Consider the following 26,176-nt stretch of genomic DNA (forward strand, 5'->3'; position numbering starts at 1 on the left):
TGACCAAGTCAACTTTCAAAAGCAAGGCTTTTACTTCTAATGAAGTATTAGAGTTAGTTCATACTAACTTGTGTGGTCTTATTGAAGTGCAAAGCTACAAGGGTGACAGATACATAATGCTATTTGTAGATGACTATTCAAGGATGATGATAGTCATGTTCCTGAAACTAAAATCAGATGCATTTCAAATGTTCAAATGGTACTTGGCCAAAGTAGAGAAAGAAACAGGAAAAAGCCTAAAATGTCTCAGATCTGATAGAGGAGGTGAATTCACATCAAGAGAATTTGAAGAGTTTTGGAATGAAAAAGGAATCAAAAGGCAAACATCAACACCTAAGACTCCACCTCAGAATGGTATAGCCGAGAGAAGGAATAGATTAGTTATTGACTGTGCCAGGACCTTAATGATGGAGAAAAATGTTGCACTCAAGTACTAGAGAGAAGCTATAAGTACTGCAATCTACACACTCAATAGAGTTCAAGTCAAGAAAGGTACAAATGCAACACCTTTTGAATTATGGTATGGGCATTCTCTTAATGTAAAAAATTTCAAAATATTTGGATGCAAATGCTATATATATAAAGAGTCTAGAAATGGAAAGTTTGATGCAAAGAGTGAGGAAGGCACATTTCTTGGTTATTCTACTAGAAGCAAAGCTTATAAGTGCTTGAATGTTAACACTAACAAAGTAGTAGAAAGCACAAATGTGAAATTTGATGAGCTTACAGAAGTTTGAAGTATTGAGGACACCAATAAAGTAGAAGAATACAAGACCTTTGTATACTTTTATGAAGGTATGCCTAATAATGGTGAAGTTGCAACTCAGAATGACAATCAACAACAAAATCCAGTATCTGCCAAGTCACAGATAGTGAATGCCAAATAGTAGACACATTTAGAAGTCGAGCTACAGAATGCAGAATGTTCATTCAAATTCTGAGAGTAGCCAACATGAAGGAAATGAACAAATACCTGATGAAAATATACATGAAGATTCAGATTCTGAAAGAGACAATATGCAAACAAGGAAAGAACCAGTATTGCCAAAGTATGTAAGAAGAAATCATCCTACAGATCAAATTATTGGAAACCAAGAGGTAGGACCAATGACAAGGAATAGACTCAGAAGTGAAACATGTCTGCTCAGCAAAATGAAACCAAAAATAGTAAGTGAAGCTATAAAAGATGATGACTGGTACAATGCTATGAAAGAAGAAATAGAACAAATTGAAAAGAACAAGACATGGACCTTAGTCTCAAGACCAGCTGACAAGAATGTGATTGGAACCAAGTGGGTGTTTAGAAACAAGTTAGATGAGAATGGTGAAATCACAAGGAACAAGGCAAGACTAGTCTGTAAAGGGTATGCACAAGAAGAAGGACTAGGTTATGGAGAAACTTTTGTTCTTGTTGCCATAATGGAAGGAGTAAGGACCTTACTGGCATATGCATCCTTCAAAGGATTTAAACTCTATCAAATGGATGTAAAATCTGCATTTTTGAATGGTATACTTGAAGAAGAAGTCTACATAGAGCAACCAAAAGGATTTGTTGATGAAAATAACAAAAACAAGTATGCAAGGCTCTACATGGATTAAAGCAAGCCCTGAGAGCTTGGTATGAGAGACTTCACAAGTATCTAGTACAAATAGGATTTGAAAGAATTGATGATAACAACAACATATACATTAAATCAGAAGAAGGTAAGGATATCATTCTATCTAAAATATTTGTGGATGATATGGTTTTTGGAGGAAAGGAAGCACTTTGCAAAAGTTTTGCTGACAAAATGAAACATGAGTTTGAGATGTCAATGTTTGGAGGAATCAAGTTCTTTGTAGGATTGCAAGTACATCAACTAAAACATGGCATATTTGTGACATAATCAAAGTACATCAAAGAGATACTTAAATTTTTTGGATTAGAAGACTCCAAACCAGTTAGCACACCAATGGCAACAAGACATAAGCTATCTAAAAATGATGAATTAGGTGCTGTCAATCAAACAATGTATAGATCCATGATTCAAAAATTACAATATGTTGTACATAGAAGACCAAACGTAGTTGGAATGGTGGCTAGATTCTCTGCTAATCCTAGAGAAAATCATCTCATGGAAGTAAAAAGGATAATGAGGTATCTCAAAAGAACTGATGATTTTTGTCTATATTACAAAAAGAATGAGAAGTTTGAGCTCAATGCATACACAGACACAGATTGGTGAGGCAACATTGATGACATGAAAAACACAAGTGGAGGAGCATTATTCTTAGGTAAAAGGCTAGTTACTTGGACTAGCAAGAAACAAACATGCACATCTTAGTCCACTACATAAGTAGAATATGTGGCAACAGTAGTCAATTGCACAAACATTGTGTGGCTTAAAAATCTATTGAAAGGAATGAAAGAAGAAGTAACCAAACTTGTGATACTATATTGTGATAATACAAGTACTATAAACATATCCAAGAATCTAGTAATGCATGCAAAAACCAAGCATATTGCAATCAAGTATCACTACATCAGAGAATTGGTGGAAGACAAACAAGTGAAGATGGAGTACATTCACACAAAGGAACAAATTGCAGATATCTTCACCAAACCATTGCCCAAGGATCCTTATGAATATCTTAGAGGCAAGTTGGGGGTAATGCCTCTAACTCAAGCAGTCTAAAGCAACAAAGAAGCTGCTCTGCATCAACAAAAACAAATCATTGAAATATCAGAAGAGTGATGCAGAGGATGACAATAGGAACAAAAATTCTAGATTAGTCACAAGCATTGTGACAGAGGGAGAAAACATGAAGATGAAAAGCTTATCTTTAGCATGTTGAAGATGCTACATCTTTGGCATTTATGTCAAAGAGGGAGATATGAGAAAATGATCAAAGAAAGGTAAGAGGGAGATGTATATGTATGAAAGGAGAGATTACAGAAGGAGATTCAAAAGAGATAAGAATTAGCAAGCAACTATGAAGGATCAGGAATACAAAGTAAGGATGCAACATTCCAAAGGGAGACATAGCTATGAAGGATTTAGTTTGTATCAAAAAAAGAAGGAGTTATATACCAAGTAGAAAATGTATGTAATTTTGGTGGTAACTAAGTTGATCAATTGATTAGTTTGGTTTGCCATCAATGCCAAAGAGGGAGATTGTCGGAAATGATTAAAGAATGTTTTCAATCATTGTTTTTTCATTGATGTCAAACTTTCTACTTGCAGGAATGACAATTTTTTTAGTGATCCAAATACTATCAATTGGTTGATTGACAAGGAGGTGGCAATCAATAAGATGTAACTAGAGTACCTAGAGAAAGGTTGAATTTATGATTTTGTAATGAAGTATAAGGATCAGCTAAGCCATAGATGAAATAGTGTATTGAAACATACTCTAAGAGGATGGACACACTAAGACACAAAAAAGATGTAAGGATTAACTAAGTCATTTGAAAAGCCTAACTAAGTTCATTAGAGAGAGCCGAGCAAGCTAGTTAGAGCCAAGTAGATTCTTAGTTGAAGCCGAGCAAGTTCAACTTTAGTGTGTGCCGAGCAATCCTTCAGGTGCCGAGTGATCTTCAGGTGCTGAGTAGCCTTCAGGTGACGAGTGAAGATCAAGTGCTGAGTGACTTCAAGTGTCGAGCAAGATACAGGAGTCGAGTGATATTTAAGTGCCAAGTCTTCAAGTGTCGAGAAATGCATAAATGCTATAGGTGCCGAGCACTAGTAAAATAACAATAGAAGCTGATTAACATAGAAGGAGCTGAGGATCAGTAAACCAATGATGCCAAGTTGCTACATTATTTGTTAAGTCAAAGATTCGCCAGATCAGCATCGATAAGGTTGTTACATCAAATTTTGTGAATTAGTTGGATGATAAGGATGATGAGTAGATGTCACAAAATTTTATATAAACCATGCAAACCAATTCAAGGTGAATGCTAATGGATTTATCATGAAGTTTCTAGAAGAAACAATTTGGAGGGAAAATAATATCATTTTCTCAAGATCAAAATAAGATTTGAGTAGGAAATGAAGAAAAAAACTTCTATACAAGGAGTTACAGGTCAGAGATCAACTGCACATCTGTGAGAGGGAGTTGGTCATAAGTATGGTCGAGAGAAGAAGCCAAGAGGAGTAAGAACAAAGCATCAAGGCTCTGAGTTGATCAAGTGACCATAGAGAGCATTGGCATAACAAGTGAAGAACTCAAGGAGATAGATCTTGAAGGGTGAACAAGCTGTCAACACTGCAAGGAAGAAAAGCCAAGAAAAGAAAGGAACTGAAGAGTGATATGAAATTTGCACGATTAGGGTTGCAATCTTTATCAGGTCAAAACCCTTCTAATACTCTCTTACCATTGTATTAGATATTTAAATCCTACATTGCTAGGTTAGCTTAACAGCTAAGTGGATAAGCCTCAAGAGAAGGATAAAGAGATCCTCAGGAGAAGGATAAAGAGATTTTGAGGAGAAGGATAAGAGATCCTTAGGAGGAGGATAGCAGATTGCTAGAGAGGGATGAAAGATTCTTTTGAAAAGGTGACTGTAAATCCCATGGACTTGGGTGACCCTAACAGCTCTATGTAAATCCTTTAATAGGGTGACATTCCAAGTTGAATGTTCTTAAGTCCTCTTATAGGGAACACTCCTAATAGGGTGTAGAAATCCTTTAATAGGGTCACATTTAACAATGTGCTATAGCCTTTAACAGGGTAGACCATCAGAAGTGGTTGAAATCAATTACATAGTTATTCTATGGGTATCATCCCCACCCCAGTTTTACCTTCTTATTCCTGGAGGGTTTCTGGGTCATCAAAATCCTTAGTGTTATGGTGTGATGCATGTTTTCTTTTATGGTTATTTAATGTTTAATTGCATGGATGATAATTTTAGTTATGTTCCATAAAGGATTAGTACAAAAAGTTGTATTGGACATTATTGGACCTTGAATAACTGATTCACCCCCCCTCTCAGTTATTCTAAATAATTCTAACATCTTATAGTTATGGGATAGTTATATGATGCACATTTGCTGGTTTATTTATAGGTAAAGGTAATTAATTTATATGGTTGATCACATTAGGAACATTTAACTTACATTTAATAAAATGAACATATTTTAGATGGACCAATGACCTCCTTTATGATTAGTCATTGACTATTATTGGCTTAGCCTCTTGCGATTCATGGACATTGTATGAATCCTTGTAGGGAGTCTTGTGAAGATGTTTTCTCTAGTCTAAGTATATTATTGTGTTTTCATTGAGCAATTGGAAGTAATTGTTAGTATTTTGTTAGTACACAATCATGTTATGACCATGGCTTAGTTCCTTGCATGTTTATATTCTTGCTTATGCATTATGGTTACAATTGCACTTGTGTTCATGATGTCATTCTATGTTCAAGAATAATTGTGTAAGTACATATTTGATGCTATGTTTCTAAGTGTTTCATGGAGAGGCATTACACATAGGGTATAAAAGAGTACTATATTTTGGTTCACCAAATATTTATTGTCTTGTATTATAAAAATTGACATGGAAGGTCATTTTCTCCCTTTGTAATAAATTTTCCTTATATTATTAATAGAGGCAAACACTAATCAATGAGTCCCTTGGTATGCTTTTTAATTGAAAAGAGGATTTTTTCTACTTTAAAGGATTTTATTTTTTGATCTTTCAAAACAATTGGGAATCAATAAAAGAATTCTATAGGAAATCAAAATGGATCTTGACTATGTGCACAACTTGATGTAGTGCAAGGTAGGAGAATCCCCAAAGGAGATGTCCTAGCCCCTAGCAAATAACCATACATGGAAGATAAATAATAACATAGATATTTAGATCCAAAATAATGCCAATTCTCATAATATAATCATAAGATTTACATCCAACATGCCTGGCTATAAGGCCTTTTGGGTTACGGTGAAATACATAAGTAAATACAATTGTAGTTCTACAAGATCCAAATCCTAGCTAGCTCAAATCCACAATCTAGTAGAAACCCCAAGAAGAATCTAAATTTGTGCTCGCAAGCCACCAAACAACCTTCTATTTTTCCAAGTTGCATCTACTAGCTCTTCTCATCTTCTCTCTTCTCAGCTGTTCCTCTCTAGCTAACTTGCTCCATGCTGGATGATGAATAATAGCAATGCAAGACCCTTTAGTTATACCAAAACAAGCCACAAGCTAGCCTAGCGAGTTATATTAAATAAACCATCACAATAATCAAACCCTCAAGCTACAAGTTACATTTAATTTAATTTAATTTAATTAATTTAATTATTTATATATTAGCTTTTCTCAAATTTTTGTCACTTTCTCTCTCCTCCAATTTTATTTTTCAATAAATTTTGCCCCATTTTATTTTGTGATGCAAGATCCTCTTGTATTAGTCTCCGCAGGTAGATAGAAAAGTATGTGCCATAATCTAATACCAAAATTTTTTTTTCCAACCAACTTCATCTTCACCAAAGGTTTCCAATCCATCCTAGACAAAAGAAAAAATCTCCACTCAAACATCAAAATCAAATGAACCTTAGTAACCCAATGAACATGCTCACTCCTAGGAACAAATTGAACTTAATGCTTCATCAACAATCTCTACAACTGATCACAAACAACCATGATAACATCCTCAAACATGAAATCCATGTCAACAACATGTACACTGAAATCCATGTCAATAGCATGTAAGCTCAAACCCACAATAAGAGCAACATGTAAATCCTCATTATTTGCAATCTCATTATCCACGATAAGATGCTCTACAATTTCCATGGTAGATATATTCAATTGATCATGAAAATAAGTCTCCATCTTAGCATCAACAAGGTTAGATATATCCTCAACAACAACCACAAGTTTATAGGTTTCACATCACACTCCTCGAACTAATCAACAAAAATAACCTCCACCTTGACCTTGTCATACCTTCTTCATTCTTGAAGAAGTCTTCTAACCGGCCATACAACTCTCTCCTAGATTAATAGATTCCAACTCCATAAATCTCTATGAAATTCTTCTATCCCTTCCTTAACTTGATCGATCAATCTAGCTTCCAACCAAGTAGACATCTCTGCAATCTTTTTCTCCACCACATAACTGATATTTGCAATCAACTTTGGATCCTATCCTCTTGGAGCCATCTTCCAAGATCTTTGCAAATCCTCTACAACAAATCACCAACTAGATCCAATCTTCACTCAACAAGATCAACATGCCATCTTTGTAACCATTTCTCCATATAAGAATCCATCACCGAGTTCTCTCCAATTGTAAGTCAGAACCATGATCTTCCAGCTTGCAATAAAGATAAATAAGACTTCATAAGGAACAATCCACCACAAGATTGAACTAGGCTATGATATCACTTGATACAATGTAAGGATGGAGAATACCTAAAGGAGATGTCCTAGCCCCTAAAAAATTATTACAGTGGAAGATAAATAATAACACAGATATTTAGATCCAAAATAATGCTAATTCTCATAAGATAATCATAAGATTTACATCCAACATGCCGGGCTGTAAGGCCTTCTAGGTTATGACCAAATACATAAGAAAATACAATAGTAATTCTATAAGATCCAAACCCTAGCTAACCAGATCCACAATCTCATAAAAACCCTAGGTAAAATCTAAACTTGTGCTTGTAAACCACCTGTTGGGACTAAAAATTGAAGCCTCGATTTTGAGTACCATTGAGGAAATAAGGTCCTATAAATGCTTTTAATGCATATGTACTTGGTTTCCCATTTGAAGCATAATAGGTGTTTAATGCTTCTAGCACCTTGCATTTAGTATGCCTACATGTTCCATAAAGATAAATTGTCATTCCGAGTCATTTTGTGGAGTCCTATTTTGAGCAATTGTCAATTTTGCATTTTTGCTTAAGTGTCAAACAACAACAAGAGGCCTTGTTTGCAATTAAATATCTCGCACCTAGTAATGTTTCATGAATCATTGATTTGGGAGTGTTTAGTGTCCATACTAGAGAGCCTATGTTTTAGGTTTCGAGTTGTTTAGATCTGTTTGTCTAGGTTTTGAATCCCTCAAAGTTGGTCATTTAATGTTGTCATGCTGAAGTAATTAATTCTAAATTCTGGAAAGCCTTGTTTGACTTGTTAGAAATTTGACCCAGTTGAACCAAATGAGAAAATTCCTTTTGTGTTACATTTTAGAGGTTAGAGACTTGCTATGTTTCAAGTTTGAGCTTATGACAAATTCATTTGATCAGTTTTCAAATGTGATTCCAAATGCAATTTGTGATGTTTTATTAGTGTTAAGAAGTGTAGATTTGTCAATACCCCTGTTTGTGATGTCATATCTCAAAAGCCATGATAGATGAGATCAAATGGATTATACCACTACATTGTACTCTAAAAATACTTCAAGTGTGTCAATTTTCAAGTCTTGAAAAATCTCTCTGCACACTTTCCTAGGTCAACTCCATTTGCAAAAAATGCTTTTCTGCCATTGTTTCGATCTGCAAATTCTATGTAACCCACTTTGATCGCTTGCCAAATGCATCCTATTATTTTTCATGAGCCCAAATCATAGATTTATACTCTCCTTGCGATAGTGAACCAATGCCCCAGTTTTTGTTTCCTCAAGTATCCATTTACCCAGTTTTCAAAGCCAAATCCGAGCACGTTTTGTTATTTTTTGACATGTTTTCTTGCAGGCAATTCTGAGAGATAAATTTTGATAGTCAATATCTTTTGACTGAGAATTTTTCATGAGATGAGATTTGATAGGGTGTAAGAGTGTGGAGTAAAGAATCAGTGTGTTGGATTCTAGAGCCTAATAAGGTGTTTTGGTCAATTTTTAAGGCCAGTCAAAGGACCTCTTGGCACTAAGTCAACAAGTTGCAAAAAATACTTAAAATGATTTTTAAATGGTAGCTCGATATTCAAGTTTGATTTTGATTTGTATCAGATGACTAATGGATCAGTTCGGAGTATTAGTTGTTTGGAAATGAATTTTTTTTTCGGTGGAACCTCTTTGGGGCCTGATTGGATGGTGTCAGACTGATAGAATTTGAGGAAGTATTGGATAGAACTTCAAGACATTGAAATTTCATACAAGGAGGTTATAATTCCTCAATCAGTTTTAGCTTGAACAGATAATGTGTTTCCCAGGCTTCTCCTAGTTATCTTTTGTCATTTTATGTATTCTCTACATCCTGATGATGTGCACCAAGCAGGGCACCAAAGGAGGTGGAAAAGTATTTTGGCAAGAGGAACTAAAACATGAAGACTTTTGCTCCAAAAAATATTGCAGTTTCTTTACAATATAAAAAAAAGTGGTTGCACCTTCAAGGCATGGCTCATAACTACCTTCTGCATGTAAGGTCTTATAAGTCAAAAGTAGATTACAAATCTAAAGGGAAATGGAAAGGGCTTTGTCCAATGATATTGGAAAGAGTAAAACAATGTGAAAAGTATTACCCAATTCCATATATGGTTCCTATTGCTAATGAGGTCTTAAAAGCAAGAGCTTTCCTTATTGAGGGAGTATCCAAGCTTTTGAATGAAATACCTGTAAAAGCATGTCGACACTGTTCAAAATTTTTATTGGCAATACAAGACATCATATCCTGACATGCCGAGGTCCTAAGCATGGAGCCAAGAATTCAATGCATGTGTGGATAGAAGGAAATATCAATGATATAGTTATTCCATTAGAAGCCTTTAATTTTCATGATATGTTTTAGGATGTAATAAAGCATGACAAGTGATTTGACTTTAATAGAATTCCTACTATTATGGAGCTTTTCATTCAAGTAGGAGTTAACCTTCCTGAACATCCAAAAAAAAGAACCAGTCACTTACATAACATGAATTGTGGAAGAAATTTTCAATCGTCAGATCAGCTTGTGGAAGATTTAAGTGAAGCTTCAGTAAACACAATGCTAGTGGAATCATCCTCTTTTCCACAAGAGCTTGGTGCTTTGGCCATGGGAAGACGTGCAAGGAGGAATTTGTAGGTAGCTTAAATAGAAGGAAGACCATGTATCTTACTATAGGAAGATGGGCCTCAATGATTAGAAGGAAAGGATGCCCAAGTAGTAGTCCACATTAGCAGGGGCAATGTTCACGCCAAGATGGGCAAGGAAGCCCACAAAAGGTGCCATTTTAAAAAGAGGAAGGATTCAGTTATGGAGAGAAATTCAGGCTCTTTAATTGATGGAGATGTCATTGATTCGGTGCTACAATTTTTCTACTCTTGCTTTAGAGCACAGAAAGAAAAGAAAATCTATTTTTAGTGAAAAAGCCTCAAGAAAGAAAGTAGAGACCAAAAATTTTGAAGGTGGTGTGCCAATATAGAGATCTAATATAAACTATGTAGAATTTGGTTTAAAAATTGGTGGTAGATGATATTCTAATTAATCTATCACCTTGATTTGGAGTGTTTATTGTGGATTAAATGCTAAGGTAGATGGGCAGGAGCCTACTGAAGGCTATGCAGGTCTTGCGAGGATGGGAGGCTTCAGCAATGGGAGGCACCAGAGTTTTTCTTTTGAACTACCTAACAATGACAACAACGATCTCTTTATGGGTGCCTCAATCATACATGCTCAAACCTCCAAATTGAAGGATTCATTTGACATTGCTTCCCCAGCTCTTGATCATGCATTTGGAGATTTAATTGTAGCTACAGGAATCATCGATGTGTAGATAGAAAGCTTGATACTTATGAGGAATTTAGAAGGGGTCAAGGGATTTCCACCCCTCAAAGAATTAGAAAATTCTTGCCTTGCTAGAATGGAAAAGGAAGATCAATTTCAGAGTATTATCCCACATTTGTTGTGAAACAAGGTTTTATAGTGTTCAAATACTATCACACACACATTACTTGATGTCCATAAGACACCCACTTTAATAAGCCAAGGTTTGAATCATGGGACCCAACTTGTGGTCAGCTAGTTGGAGGCCATTGCAATAAAATTTTAAAAAAATCGATGAATATGATGACATGATGGGTTGAAATGATGACACACATGATCATACCACATGGCTCGGATCAATGGTTAGTGCATCCCCACAAAATTAAGTTGCAAGATGGTTGAGAAATGCAGGAATGTACTTGGGCACCACGTGGCAGTGGGCCCAGGCTAGTGATGATGTGGCAGTGATGAGGTAGGTTTTGACTAAGCAATGACTGGATAGTTCTCAAACCAATGAGGAATTGCCACTTGGTAGCAATAGACGAACTAGTTAGGAGGTGCCACCTGGTGCTTGGTGGTAGAGGTTAACCAATAAGAGGTTGCCATGTGGCACAAAGGTCAAACCTCAGTTGACCTGAGTTGCAAGGGTAATGCAAATTTTTAAAGCAATAAAAAATGATTTTAAAATCATTTTCTCAAAAAAAAGGGCCTCACGTACAAGCCTTTTAAATGTTAAGGCTTCGATGCTAAAGTGTCAACTTTAGACTTTTTAAATTTTTTAAAAATTAAAGTTACAGACTAGAGGCCATGTAGGGGGGTATGATTTTCAAAATGATATTTAGGGGGTTTCTGAGAGGTGAATATAGGCATATTATATATCGTTGGAACTAGGAGAAGACAAACTTTTTGATTATGGAGTTTGTTTTTGCATAGGAATTCACTGGTTCAAGTTACAGTCAGATTTGTAATTTGGGGCCTTCTTAGTGAAATGGGATAAAATTGAAAACATAGTTATAGGATTGGTAAAACATGGTAAAAATGTAGTTGAGGTCACTTTTGATCACCTTTATTTAGTTTAAACCCAAATTTTTACTAGCATTTCATGAGGTTTTCAGATTTTGGACAAATAAAATAATTTTCATCATTGAACAAAAGATGTTTCAAGTCAGTTATAGAAGATTAATGGAAACCAAATCAGATCAAAGGGGAGAGATATTAGAGAGATTCTTTTCACTGCAAAGGAGGGAATTTCAAGTGGACACATGTTGTCTTCAGATCAAATCCAGGAATTCACTCCTTGTCTATATCTTCTTCTTTCTCATCCATTGTAAGGGTTCCAATTTTTGGAGACAAAATAAGTCATTGCTGTGATACCATCTGTGTTCCAATCTGGAATTTACTTAGATTTGTGAAACCAAGGTTCAAGTCTTGATGTGTTCCCACTACTGTGACACCACATTCTTCAGCATATTCTCTCTTGTATGAGTAGTAATAGTGAAGATAATACAACTAGTTCTAATTTGTTAGGTGTTTTTATGTCTTAATTTCATGCATATGAATGTATAGTTTCAAGGAAATGAATACAATTGAGCATAAATCTCTTTAGTTTCATTCTAATTATTGTCTCCTTCCTCTATTGTCTACAATGTTTTGCGTTTGAGAACAAAGAGCTTAAACTCATTTACAATCCCTTAAGGTTGTATGTCTAGATAAGTTTGCTATTGGAACAAAGAGCCAAGTAAATGCTTATTTACCGTGAGAGGGTTGTAGGTTTCATCAGGAGGATATTCAGTAAGTAGTGAGAATTCGTATGAACATAGATGTCTATTTACAAGGTGAATGCATAGATCAGATATCTGAATGTATGAGTATGTCTTAGGTATCCATATGTATGTGTTTGATTCATGGAATTTCCCAATAGATAAGTCACTGATCATCTATAGGATCACTTATTCATACTGCTGCATATTTTGGGTTTTTTTTCATGTTGAAGAGCTGAAAAGGATGCCCTCACTCAGCTTGTGAATTTCATAGATTTGCATTTAGCTATCATAGATCTATCTCATTGCATGAGTTATTAGGAGATATAAGGGTTTTTATCTACTTTCTTAGATTTAGAAAATATGTTCTGCACTGGTACCATATTAATTGAATCTGAGGTCCACCTGCCTAGGTTTTGTAGAGACTGAAGTGAAGACAGAGTTATGCCTTACTGTTGGCCCAAGATTGCAATCGAGTGTATCTGTCATAGGAATTTCTAGCCTTAGATGCATTGGTCTGGTTTCTTGGTTATTTTCAAAACTGTTAAATTATGAGCCAACACCACCAAGCAACCTTCCTGATTCCCAAGATGCAATTGCTAGCTCTGCTCAACTTCTCTCTTCTTAGCTACTCTAACCAACTTCATCCATGCTAGATAATGAATAATGACAACATAAGACCCTCTAGTTATACCAAACCAAGCCACAAGTCAACCTATTAAGTTATATTAAATAAACCCTTATGATAATTAAATCCTCAAGCTACAAGTTACATTTTTTTTCTTTTTAATTAATTAATTATTTTTTCTTTAATTTTCATCACTTTCTCACTGCTCCAATTTTTTTAGTATAAATTATGCTAAATTTTATTTTTTTATGCAAGATGATCCCACATCACAACCATGCATCTTCATTACGAAATATTAATCCATGAAAAAAATCTATTTTTGTGACAAGTATTCTCATAGAGTTAGCATAGGGGAATGATAATCAATAAGCATCATTATTTATTTTCTAACATAGAAGAAGAATTGACTCTACTTTGAAAGGATTTCATTGGTTAACAAAATTTGGGAGTCAATTGATATTTTCAAGAGGAAATCAAATTGTTGCTTTACTATATCTACAAGGATGTATATTTAATCAAGTGAAATTTCAACTATAAGTACTTTTATATTTGATTTTAAAATATTGCATACATGGAGGTTTATAAAGTATTACATAGTAGACATTAGACTTATGAAGTTTATACTAAAATAATATCATGAATAATAAGCATTTGAATCATAAAACTATTCGTTGATGCCAATATAATGATTACAAGGTTTAAGATACTACACTTGATTAGATTTGATGTTTACTTACAACATAAATTTTACTTTTTCTTTGAATGAGGAGAAAATTTTCTATTAACCTCAATGAACCATTTTAATTTTTCTACAATTAGAAATTTACTAATAATTAAGCATGATATTTTAAAAGGCTTTGGTAGAAATTTATTGACTATTAAACCTAATTTATATATGCATATTATCTTCCGAATAACATGACACCTTTTTGAGATTAAGTAAGATTTGAAATATCTTTGGAAAACTAGGGCTTTAAGATGGGAGTCCTATCACTATAGTCAGTTATTGAAATAACAAAATTGTTTTGAATTATTTTTTTAATAATATTTGTATGTAAAGTCTATTTTTTGTATATTCATTCTTTTCTTAAGAATAAAGACTTGGGGAAAAAACAATCTTTCAACGTGATATATTATTTTGAGTTACTAATAAAGAAAATACATTTAATACTAATTATCAATGTCTATAATTTCTCTTAGGATTCCAAACACATATTGTTGAAAGCTATTAGAATTACCAAAATGAGACTTGAATATTTTACATACTTAATATAATTCTTAATTTAAATTAATGTCCATATGAATTTTAGTCAAATTGAGTATGTCAGCCGAATTAGTGCTCTCCTAAACGTTAGGAAGGATAGGTATAAAAAACATCTTGCTTATTTAGGTATTGACATTTTTATATAAGAATATACAATAACTATGCATTGAATCAGACAAATCGTGTCTACTAGTAAATTATTTTGACCTTAGAAAAAGATAATCAAACATCAAAAGCATTTAGGGCCTATTTGGTTGCTGGAATAGGAGCAGGAAATTAGGAACATGTTTTCTATTTTTCATTTGGTGCGCCAATTGGAATATGAAATAGGAATACATATTCCCATTTTGCTTCTAAAATGAGCTTATGTCCATTCCAAAAAATAGTTGCTATTGGAATAGTCAATCCTATTCTCAATTCCTATGCTTGCAACCAAATGGGTTAAGCACTTCAAAAATAGAATATATTCAATCCAAGAAAATGGATTTACAAGTTTAATGATAAATGTAATTTCTTTGTGTTATATGGTCAAGAGATTTAAGTGATATAATTCAACTTGATTTCTTTTAACATTCTCACATTGAATATTATTTTTGGTGGCACTCGAGATTATTCACATGTAAGTCTACAACAAGTAGAATTATTGTGAAAAAAATACTTATAGAATTCCCCTTATTGATGATATCTAGGGTACATAGTGGATCATAAATGGACTTAAACTATACATAATGATATCAATCGAGTAATTAATATCTAGCTATAAAGTAATCATAGAGTAGCCTAGAACATGAGGAATTCATTTTCTAATTTTGTTTAATGTTTGTCTTTGTTTAAGAAGAGATTTTTTTGTGGTCTTTTGTGAAATATTTTTAACTACTTGATAAGAGACCAATGGCTGAACCCTTCAATTAGAGCCTAGGTCTAAGGGGGTATCAATCTCATCAAATTCCTATGAGGCACAATCCTCACTCCATCCCTTTTTCGATGATGGAGCCTTACACTTAGCATGATTTGATCCTTGATGAGCTTTTTAAGTACTTTTCAACTTCACTAGATAAATATTTTCATGATTGATAGTCATAAAAGTTACTAATTTCAAAACTTGTATTCTAAGATACAATATAAAATTGAAAAAAAGCATGCTCCCTATCTTGACGAGCACCTTCAATACTGTGTTCTCTAGAGAATCCAGTCTATCAATAAGAATACAGTTAAACATAGTGAATGGTATTATGTGGTTTGCAACCACTGATGTATATTGTGATGGAATAAAACTGAAAATACAAATGAACTTGTACCATGTGAATTCCATCCAATGATGAGATTCTGATAAGATCATTTAAAATAGAGAATACAAATGAATAGGCACAACCAACATAGAATAAGTAGGCAAATGAGTAGCTACTCTTACAAACTTGGTATTTGATACAAGTCTTCCACCAAGTCATCCATCTAGTGCATTTGAGATTGTTTTAGGGTATTATCCATATAAAAGATGGAATATGACAAAGGTTTACATTATTGTGTTCTAACCATAGATAATGAGGCCATTTGGCTGTCAAATCCCAACAATATCTAGGGTTATGTGCCCTTTTTTAGTGCTAAAGATTGCACAAAGCATCTAAAAAGTAAATGATAATGTTGTAGATGCCGCCATGAAGGTTTTCGATAAGATGAATAGCATTGCATGTTGAAGGATGAAGGAGGATCTCAAGGCACATGAAAGGAAGAAATCAAAAAATGTTGGAAGAGTCATGACTCCAGAAGAAGAGGTAGACACTGATGCTATCTCTTCATATGCACGAATTCCATGTTAGATAGTTATCTTGCACAACTATTTGTTCACTTATTAAACAATAGTAAATAATTGTTTCTAAAACAATATTTGTTAAGGTGAAGACAATTATTTAATGAATTTTTTGATATTCCTAGTGACTATAGTAGTAATTTTCACATGGTATCAAAGCAATGTTGAGGGCAAAGAAGTTTTTCCTTAGGAAAGAAATTAAGGTTTTATAAAACCTAGATTGATTTCTTTAGATTTATTGCTACTTTTATCCCTTTGGATGGCTTCAATTGCTTTGAGAGATTAGGAAAAATTGGATGGTGTATCAAATTTGGTGTATGGAAGGCCATGTTAGCATGAATGTTGATGCCATGGGGGAGCATTGCAGAACATTGATATGATGTATTCATAACTGTGTTTGTCATTGATGACAACATGGTAATAAGTTTGTAAAGAACCTGAATCAACATGGTAACAGTATGTCTTTGTTACAAGGGTGAGTGCACAGAACCTGAATCAACAGTGTACAAAAAATATGATTGATCTACAGAGAACCGTATGGAAATAGAGTATTAGGAAAGTAGTTCCTAATGTAGTGAAAGGTTGTGCAGTTAACTGGAGATAGTAAATTGACCGTTGATGATGTTATAGAGTGCACATGTATGGAAGTTGCACGTGTGAAAGTTTATTTATAACTGTGAGCTGACAACATTAATTAAATGTGTTATAATTAAGTGGGAAGCTGATTCAAGGATTTTTTATTGAGCATGGTATAAAGGAAAGATATTTTCCATGTTTAACAAAAAGAGAGTAGAGAAGACTTGCAAATTATTAAGCAGCAAAATGATACAGAACCAGAGTAACTTACCTATGCGTATAAGTGATCAAAGGGGTTATTATTACTGAGTATAGAGTTCTCGATCTACTACATGATCTGAAGGTGAAGGAGTCTGACATATTGGATAGAGGAAGAAGTAAAAGCTTGTTATAGATCTATTATTCTAAAAGGAAAAGTACCAAGGTCAATTGGACAGTGGGTTCAATGATTTGATCCTAAAGCTATTTGGAGAGTGGGTTCAACTACCTTCCACAACTCCTAACAGGGTTGGAATATCCTAATAGGGATTCAAAAGTCTCCTAACAGGGACTCATATGTACTGAATGTGATTAATCAGACTCCTAACAGGGTCTAGCCTTTCATAGAGAACATTTATATTAGTACATCATCTTGTGGGTTTCTTTCCCATAGGGGTTTTCCCTCTAATCAAGGGTTTGCTTAGTCAACATATTTGGTGTCATTGTGTATATCTATATTTCATGATTGTTGATTACAATGCTCACATAATTAAGTTAGATATAAGTTGATCTTGAGTTTGATAATTACATAACTGATTTACCCCCCCTCTTAGTTATATTGTGAACAATAATTACTAATGATTGGTATCAGAGCATCGGGTCCTTGAAGAAAAGGTTTAAAAACCTAAGGAGATCTATAGTGAATATGTTTAGAAAGGAAAGTCCAAAATTTGATGGCACCGATTTTGACAGTTGGAAGGACAAGATGAAAACTCATCTTTTATGCATGGGTCTAGGATATTGGCTTGTAACCAAGGTATCTAAGGAGATTGTAGAAGAAGATGATCTTGAAAGTTGTACCAAGGAGCAGAGAGAAGTATGCATGTGCAACATAAGGGCAAGAGAAGCAATATTTTCAGCTCTGAGCAGAGAGAAGTATGCATGTGCAACATAAGGGCAAGAGAAGCAATATTGTTAGCTCTACCTGAAAGTGAGTACAATTAGGTAAAACAAATTAGAACATTTCATGAAATTTGGAAAACTTTAGAAGCTAACTATGAGGTTGATACACATGCCAAAAGAATTAGATTACAAAACATACATTGTGCATTTCAAGATGCTAGAATGATGGAAGATGAATCTGTAAGAAACTATATTGGAAAAATATCTAAGATTGTTGCAAGAATTAGATTCTATGAAGGAACCAAATCCAATGATGAAGTGATATGGAAGATCTTGAAAATTCTAACACCATCTTTCAAGATAGTAACACAAATGATTTAGCTGATGATATCTTGTACTAATAATTTCACTAAAGAAACATTGCTTGGTAGATTGAAAGTTGAAAAATTCAATCTGAAATAATCTACAGAGCTAGCAAAAGTTGAGACTACATTAAGTGCATTAAGTGTTAAACCTGGTCTAGCAAAAAATACTAGGGTACACGAAGACATTGCTAGTAGCAATAAAATTGTTAAGGAAAAGATCAAAGAAGGAGTAGCTCTTCTTGTGGAAAGAGAAAAAGATTGTAAGAACATTTTTAAGTGTTGGACATGTAATGAATATGGTCATTATGCATCTAAGTGTCATAAAAGAGAAAGGAAGTATAAGGGAAGATTCAGACCTAGAAGACCTAGGAATTTCTTATATGCTAATGAAGAAGAAAAAGAAGAAGAAGAATCTAACCAAAGAAAAAGTGAAGATGAATTGGGATTCTTAGCTATAAAGGAAGATGATTTTGCCAAAGAGATCGGAGAGGAAAGTATGTTGATTTCACAAGTTGAAAGGAAAGATTGGATCATTGATAGTGATTGTTCAAATCACATGACTGGTGATATGGGAAAATTTGTCAAATTCAAAAGCCATGATGGAGGGATTTTTAGAGTAGTGAACAATGCAACCTATCCATTATAGGAATTGGATCTATCACACTTGATGGTAAAACAAATACTGATGATGCTTTCTTTTATTGATGGACTAAAACATAACTTGTTAAGTGTTGGACAACTGATGGACAAGGTTACCAACTATAGTTTGGTAAGAACACATGCATCATCAAGGACAAAGAAGGAAAATTTCTTGGTACTGGCACAAGAACTAGAGGTAATGTGTTTTAGCTGAACATATCCAAAGAAGAAAGTCCTGCATTTGATAAAAGAAAATTTGACACATGAGTCATGGAAATTCTTGGTGTGTTATCAGATTTGTGTAAAGAATAAAATATTGAGTTTACAAATCCAAAATCCTTCTGTTGCACACAAAGAAACTGCAGCACAAGTGAATATAGATCTAGAATAGAAGATGATACTAGATAAAAGAAGGTATTGATCTACTTTCAAAGAAAGAACCTAAAGATATGAAGAACAAAATTGAGATGAGTATGATAGGAGAGATGAAATTATTCTTAGGATTACAAATTGTTCAAAGAAAAGAAGGTATCTTTATTTCTCAGACTAAGTACTTGAAAGATTTTCTAAAAAGATTTGGACTAGAAAATTGTAAACCTATTGGAACCCCTATGTGTAGTGCCCATTTTCCGTTGCACCAAAAGCCATGACTGTTAGTGAACATGGAACACCACATAATTAACCACTTGTGGGTAGGGGAGCGCGTCGCATCACCTAACAATCTCCCACTCGAAGCGCATACCAGGTGCTTACACGGGTCGGGAAGGCACCGGGGAGATTCGAACCCATGACCAGGCCAAAACCAGGCTCTGATACCAATTGTAGGGCCCATTTGCCATTGCACGAAAAGCCATGACTGTTAGTGAACATGGAACACCACATAATTAACCACCTGTGGGTAGGGGAGCGCGTCACATCACCCAACACTATGGTAGCTGGTCACAAGTTATCTAGCAAAGATGAGATACCTACTGTTGAACAAAAGAAGTACAGATATATGATTGAAGGATTGCAGTACCTACCTCATAGTAGACTAGATATAGCTAATGTAATTGGAATTGTGGCAAGATTTTAGGTTGATCCTAAAGAATATCACTACACAACAGTAAAAAGGATATTCAGATATCTAAAAGGGACATTTGATTATGGCATTTGGTATAATAGAAGTAATGCTTTTACTCTTTGCACCTATACTGATGCTGATTGGGCTAGAGATATGGATGATAGAAAAAACAATAGTGGAGGAGCATTCTTTCTTGGAGGAAGACTAGTTTCTTGGCTTAACAAGAAACAAGATTGCACCTCACAAAGTATTGTAGAGGCAAAATATGTTGTAGCAACAAACAACTATAATCAAGTCATATGGATGAAGCAAATGATGAAGGATATTGGAATTACATTCAAATAACCTGTTATCATTTATTATGATAACACAAGAATGTTTAACATGTCTAAAATTCTTGCCTCACATTCTAAGACTAAGCACATATCTATAAAGTATCATGTGTTGAGAGAGACAGTCACAGAGAAAGAAATTAGACTAGAGTATGTTAACACTAAGGAACAGATTGCAGATATTTTCACAAAAGCCTTACCAAAGGATACACTTGAATACCTAAGAGGTAGGCTTGGGGTTATGCCCCTAACTAATTCAGAAGAGAAGATGCAAAAGTGCATCATTCTAGGGAAAATAGCACCATTGCTAGACTGGACTAAATGCTGATGCTTCCTCAATGGGGGAGTATCTATGATGAATAGAGTCAGAGAACTCTTGGTAATTGATGATTGGTCAGAAATAATGTCTCTAGACACTTGAACTATTTATGGATTGTAAAGCAATAGAATAACTTGTGATCGTGTTGGTAAATGATTGTATCTTTGAATAATTAAACCATTTTTATATTACCTTTTACATTGATGTCAATGGGGCAGAGAGTGACATGAAAAACATTCAATTGGGAAGAAAGCAGAGCATGATGATGTACATTTGGTATTCTTAGAACTTAGATTTTTTTCATCTATGTTGTCATCAATGCCAAAGGGGGATATTGTTAGCATGAATGCTAATGCTATCAGAGAGCATTGAAGAAAATTGATATGATGTATTCATAACTGTGTTTTTCATTGATGACAACATAGAAAATTTTTTGTAAAGACTTATAGAGCTATAGTTTATGATTTTTGTATTAAGGACAATATATCACTTATCTATTTATGCAAGTATCTAGTGCATGCTATAGATGTCTTTGTTACAAGGGTGAGTGTGTAGAACCTGAATCGATAGTGTACAAAAGATATGATTGATCTATAGAGAACCATATGGAAACAAAGTATTAGGAAAGTAATTCCTATTGTGTGATTGTTGTAGTTCATTACAATTGTAGTGAAAGGTTCCATAGTTAACTAGAGACAATATACTAACTGTTGATGATGTTAGAGAGTGCGCATGTACAAAAGTTGCACATGTGAAATTTTGTTTATAATTGTGAGCCGACAACATTAATTAAATGTGTATTCATTTAATTAATGTGTTATAATTAAGTGGGAAGCTGACTCAAGGATTTTTTATTGAAGCAAAGATTTTTTTTGTGTTTAACAAAAATAAAGTAGAGAAGACTTGCAAATTACTAAGCAGAAAAGCGATACAAAAGCAAAGTGACTTATCTATGCATGTAAGTGACCTTAAGGGTTATTGTTACTGAGTACATAGTTCTAGATCTAATTGCATGATTTGAAGGTGAAGGAGTCCAACATACTCGATAGAGGAAGAAGTAAAAGCTTGTTATATATCTATCATTCTAAAAGGAATAGTACCGAGGTCAATTGGATAGTGGGTTTGTTGATATGATCCTGAAGCTATTTGGATAGTGGGTTCAACTACCTTCCACAACTCCTAACAGGGATTTAAAAGTCTGCTAATAGGGACACATATGTACTAAATGTGATTAATAAGATTCCTAACAGGGTCTAGCCTTTCACAAGAAAAATTTATATTAGTACATCATCTTGTGGGTTTCATCCCCATCGAGGCTTTCCCTCTGAGCAAGGGTTTTCCTAGTCAACATATTTGGTGTCACTGTGTATATCTATCTTTCATGATTTCTGATTACATTTATCACATAATTAAGTTAGATATAAGTTGATCTTGAGTCTGATAATTACATGACTGATTCACCCCCCACCCCCCCTCTTAGTTATATTGTGAACATTAATTACTAATAGACCAAACATTCTTTATTGTTACCAGTGTTGTAGTTGTACTTATAGATGCAACACAACTTGTACCATACAAGAAGGATGAGGCTAAGGCAAGGAGGATAATTTTTGATGGTGTCAAGGATCATATTGTTCCACATATATTAGAGCTAGATACAACAAAGAAGATGTGGGATACCATTTTTAATCTATATCAGAATGCTACCACCAACAAGAAGATTATTCTTAGAGAGAAGTTGAAAAATACCTAGATGAACTAGGGAGAAGATGTTACAAGTAACCTCACTAGGCTTAGACTTGTCAAGGATGAGTTAGCAATTGTTGGAGATAGCCCTAGCTAGAACACTTGGAGAGATTTTTAGCATAATTGACATGTTGCATTCATAACTATGTTTGTCATTGATGACAACATAATATTATTTCTGTGAAGGCTAGCATAGTAGCAGAAAAACAATGAGGTCATACAAATTGAGTATTGATGATTAGGTCAAGCATAGTTAAGAATGTGTTCTACATTATGTCATGATCAAGTGGTTAAGTGTGCATGAAGAAAGTCAAAAATATGCAGAAGATATGCCTAATTTACAGAGGACAATATACAAATAGAGTACTTGAGAAACAATTTTTGATGTTTGGATCGTATCTCTTAAAAGAGATAGAATCTCAATATGTGAAATTAGACATTGACAATAGACAACCTGATAATAATGTCAACAATTGTACAAGGTTAGAGGCCACACATGTGAAAAGTTGTAAAGATTATGAGCTGATAATATCATTTAATTTTAAATTGGATATTTATTTTAAAATGAGGTCCTATTATAAGTAATTGGAAAAGTTTCAAAGCTGACTCAAGGAATTATTTTTGAGGATATGGTATAAAGGAAGCATATTTTCCTTGTTTTGAAGAATGCAATGAAAGTGTGATATGCGGAGTATTTGGTAAATTCAAGTAAGTAATCCAAGGGATTATTGGATGCAAAGTTGGTGATCTGGTATAAAGATTAGAAGAGGTTTGGTCCGATTAGAGGAAAGAGAAGGAGCTATACATTTCTATTATTCTTCAAGGAATAATACATAGACTAGTTAGACAATGAGTTCAATGGTCTTGCACCTGAAGCTATTTGGATAGTGGGTCCATCTACCTCTTTTAGCTCCTAACAGGGTTGGCACAACTCTTTGCAAGGTTGGAATCTCCTAATAGGGATTCAAAGCCTCCCAAAAAGGACAAATATCTACTGAATGCATTTAATTGGATCCTAATAGAGTCCATCCTCTAAGAAAGAACATTTATATTAGTTCATCATTTTGTCAATATCATCTCCACAGGGTTTTTCCCTCTAATCAAGGGTTTCCCTAGTTAACATATCTAGTGTTATCATGTATGAACATCTTATTATGGTTATTGATGATATTGATTACATGCTTAAGGATTAATAAGGTTGATAAATATTTTAATAGTTGGATAATTGATCCCCCCTTCTCTAAGATATCTTGGTGGACTTTACTTTCTAACAATTGGTATCAAAGCCTCAAGTCCTTGAGGAGAAAGCTTAAAAACTTTGGGAGATCAATGGTGGTTCACTTCAGAAAAGAAAGTCCAAAATTTGATGGAGTTAACTATGACAGGTAGAAGGAGAATATTAAGACTCATTTTCTATGTATGGGTCTTAGATATTGGTTGATGACAAAGAATGAGAGGGAGATTATGAAAGAAAGAAAACTTGAAGAATGTAGTGAAGTTGAAAGAGATCTATTTATGTGCAATATGATTTTTAGAGAAGCATTATTGTCAACTCTTCCTAAAAACAAATACAATCAGGTAAAATAACTAGAGAGTTTAGAATCTACTTTTGAAGGTGATAAGAAAGCTAAAAGAGTTAGACTACAAAATCAAATATGTTTGTTTCAAGATGTTAAAATGATGGAAGATGAATCTATGAGAAGCTATGTTGGTAGAATATTTGAGATTCTTGCAAGAATTAAGTCTTGTGAAGGATCTATTGATGACTATGAGATTATCTAGAAAATTTTGGAAACATTGACACCACTATTTAGACAAACAACATAGATGATTGAGCAAGTGATACCTTGCATTGAGAATTTTACTAGAGAAACCTTACTTGGAAGATTAGAAGCAACATAAGTGATCTTGAAGAAATTTGAAGAATTTATCAAAGTGGAAACAAACTTTATTACATTAAGTAATCATCCCTCTTTATCAAGAAGTGTAAGCACCAATGTAGACTATACTAAAATCAGTAGATCTAGCTTTGAAGAAGATAGAAAAAATGAAGAAGGAATATCCCTATTTGTAAAAAGAGAGCCATATGGTAAGAATTTTTTTAAATGTTGGAATTGTAATGAATTTGGTCATTATGCTTCTAAGTGTCCTAAAAGAGAGAAAATGTATAAGAAGAATTTCAAATCTAGAAGATCTAGAGATTGTTTTTATGCAAATGAAGATGATGAGTTTGAGGAAAGAGTTTAGATTGAAATTGATGATGAATTAGGATTTGTGGCTATAAAAGAAGAAAAAGTCCTAGTTTCACAAGTTGAAAATAAATATTATTGGATTATGGACAGTAGATATTCACATCATATGACTGGAGATATGAATAATGTTTGTCAAGTTTAGAAATCATGATGGAGGAATTGTTAGAGTTGGTAATATTGCATCTGGGTATGTGCAGGATCATGGTGTGCCAAAAAGTGGCAATGTGAAAAAAATAGAGTTTGAACACATCTAAAAGCGCTTCAAAATCCGCTCTGACTTTTTTTCACCTATCCAGGTACCAAACCTGGAAAGTAAGGCCCAAGCCTTATCGGATATCCGATATGAGATCGGATATTGGATCTCATATCGGATATCGGATCTCATATCGGATATCTAATATGAGATCCGATATCCGATATCGGCGGCATAAAAATTGGAGGGAAAAGGGACAAAAATTAGAGGAAAAAACAAATTTGTAAGTGATATAACTAATTTGAGTTATGAAATATGTAAAGATATAATATATAATCTATAAATATATAATATAATGATGACATATGTCTGTAGGGGTCCTAGCACCCCTAGGGACATATTAGAATCATTCTTATGGGTCAAAGGGGCTCATAGGGTGACCTATGACCCCCTTCGACCCATTAGATGATGACATATGTCCCTAGGGGTCCTAGGACCCCTAAGGACATATTAGAATTGTTCTTATGGGTCAAAGGGGGTCATACGTTGATATATGACCCTCTTCGACACATTACATGATGACATATGTCCCTAGGGGTCTTAGGACACCTAGGGACATATTAGAATGCTTCATTTGGGTCAAACGGTGTCATAGGTTAACCTATGACCCCCTTCGACCCATTAAATGATGACATATATAGCTAGGGGTCCTAGGACCCCTAGGGACATATTACAATCATTCTTATGGGTCATAGGGGGTCATAGGTTGACCTCTAACCCCCTCTGACCCATTACATGATGACATATGTCCCTAGGGGTCTTAGGACCCCTAGGGACATATTAGAATGTTTCATATGGGTCAAAGGGGGTCATAGGTTGACCTATGACCTCCTTCAACCCATTAAATGACAACATATATCCCTAGGGGTCCTAGGACCCCTAGGGACATATTAGAATCTTCAACCCATTACATGATGACATATGTCCCCAGGGGTCCTAGGATCCCTAGGGACATATTAGAATCATTCATATGGGTTAAAGGGGGTCATAGATTGACCTATGACCCTGTTCGACCCATTACCTGATGAAATATGTCTCCAGGGGTCCTAGGATCCCTCGGGACATATTAGAATCATTCATATGGGTCAAAGGAGGTCATAGGTTTACCAATGACCCCCTTTGACCCATTAAATGACAACATATGTCCCTACCGATCCTAGGACCCCTAGGGACATATTAGAACTGTTCTTATGAATCAACGGGGGTCATAGGTTGACCTATGACCCTCTTCAACCCATTAAATGATGACATTTGTCCCTAAGGGTGCTAGGACCCCTAAGGACATATTACAATCATTCTTATGGGTCAAAGGGGGTCATAGGTTGACCTATAACCCCCTTTGACCCATTACATGACTACATATCTCCCTAGGGGTCCTAAGACCCCTAGGGACATATTA

The 26,176-nt window shown here is 34.4% G+C and overlaps 1 pseudogene; it reads left to right on the forward strand.

Annotated features, from left to right (window-relative positions):
* The first annotated feature begins 9,254 nt into the window (after positions 1–9,254).
* On the forward strand, positions 9,255–9,991 carry LOC149535732 (APO protein 4, mitochondrial-like; annotated as a pseudogene).
* Positions 9,992–26,176: the final 16,185 nt, after the last annotated feature.

Source organism: Cupressus sempervirens, chromosome 10, assembly GCF_028749045.1.
Source record: "Cupressus sempervirens isolate cs-2001-9-10 chromosome 10, ASM2874904v1, whole genome shotgun sequence".
In the NCBI taxonomy this organism is placed as follows: domain Eukaryota; kingdom Viridiplantae; phylum Streptophyta; class Pinopsida; order Cupressales; family Cupressaceae; genus Cupressus; species Cupressus sempervirens.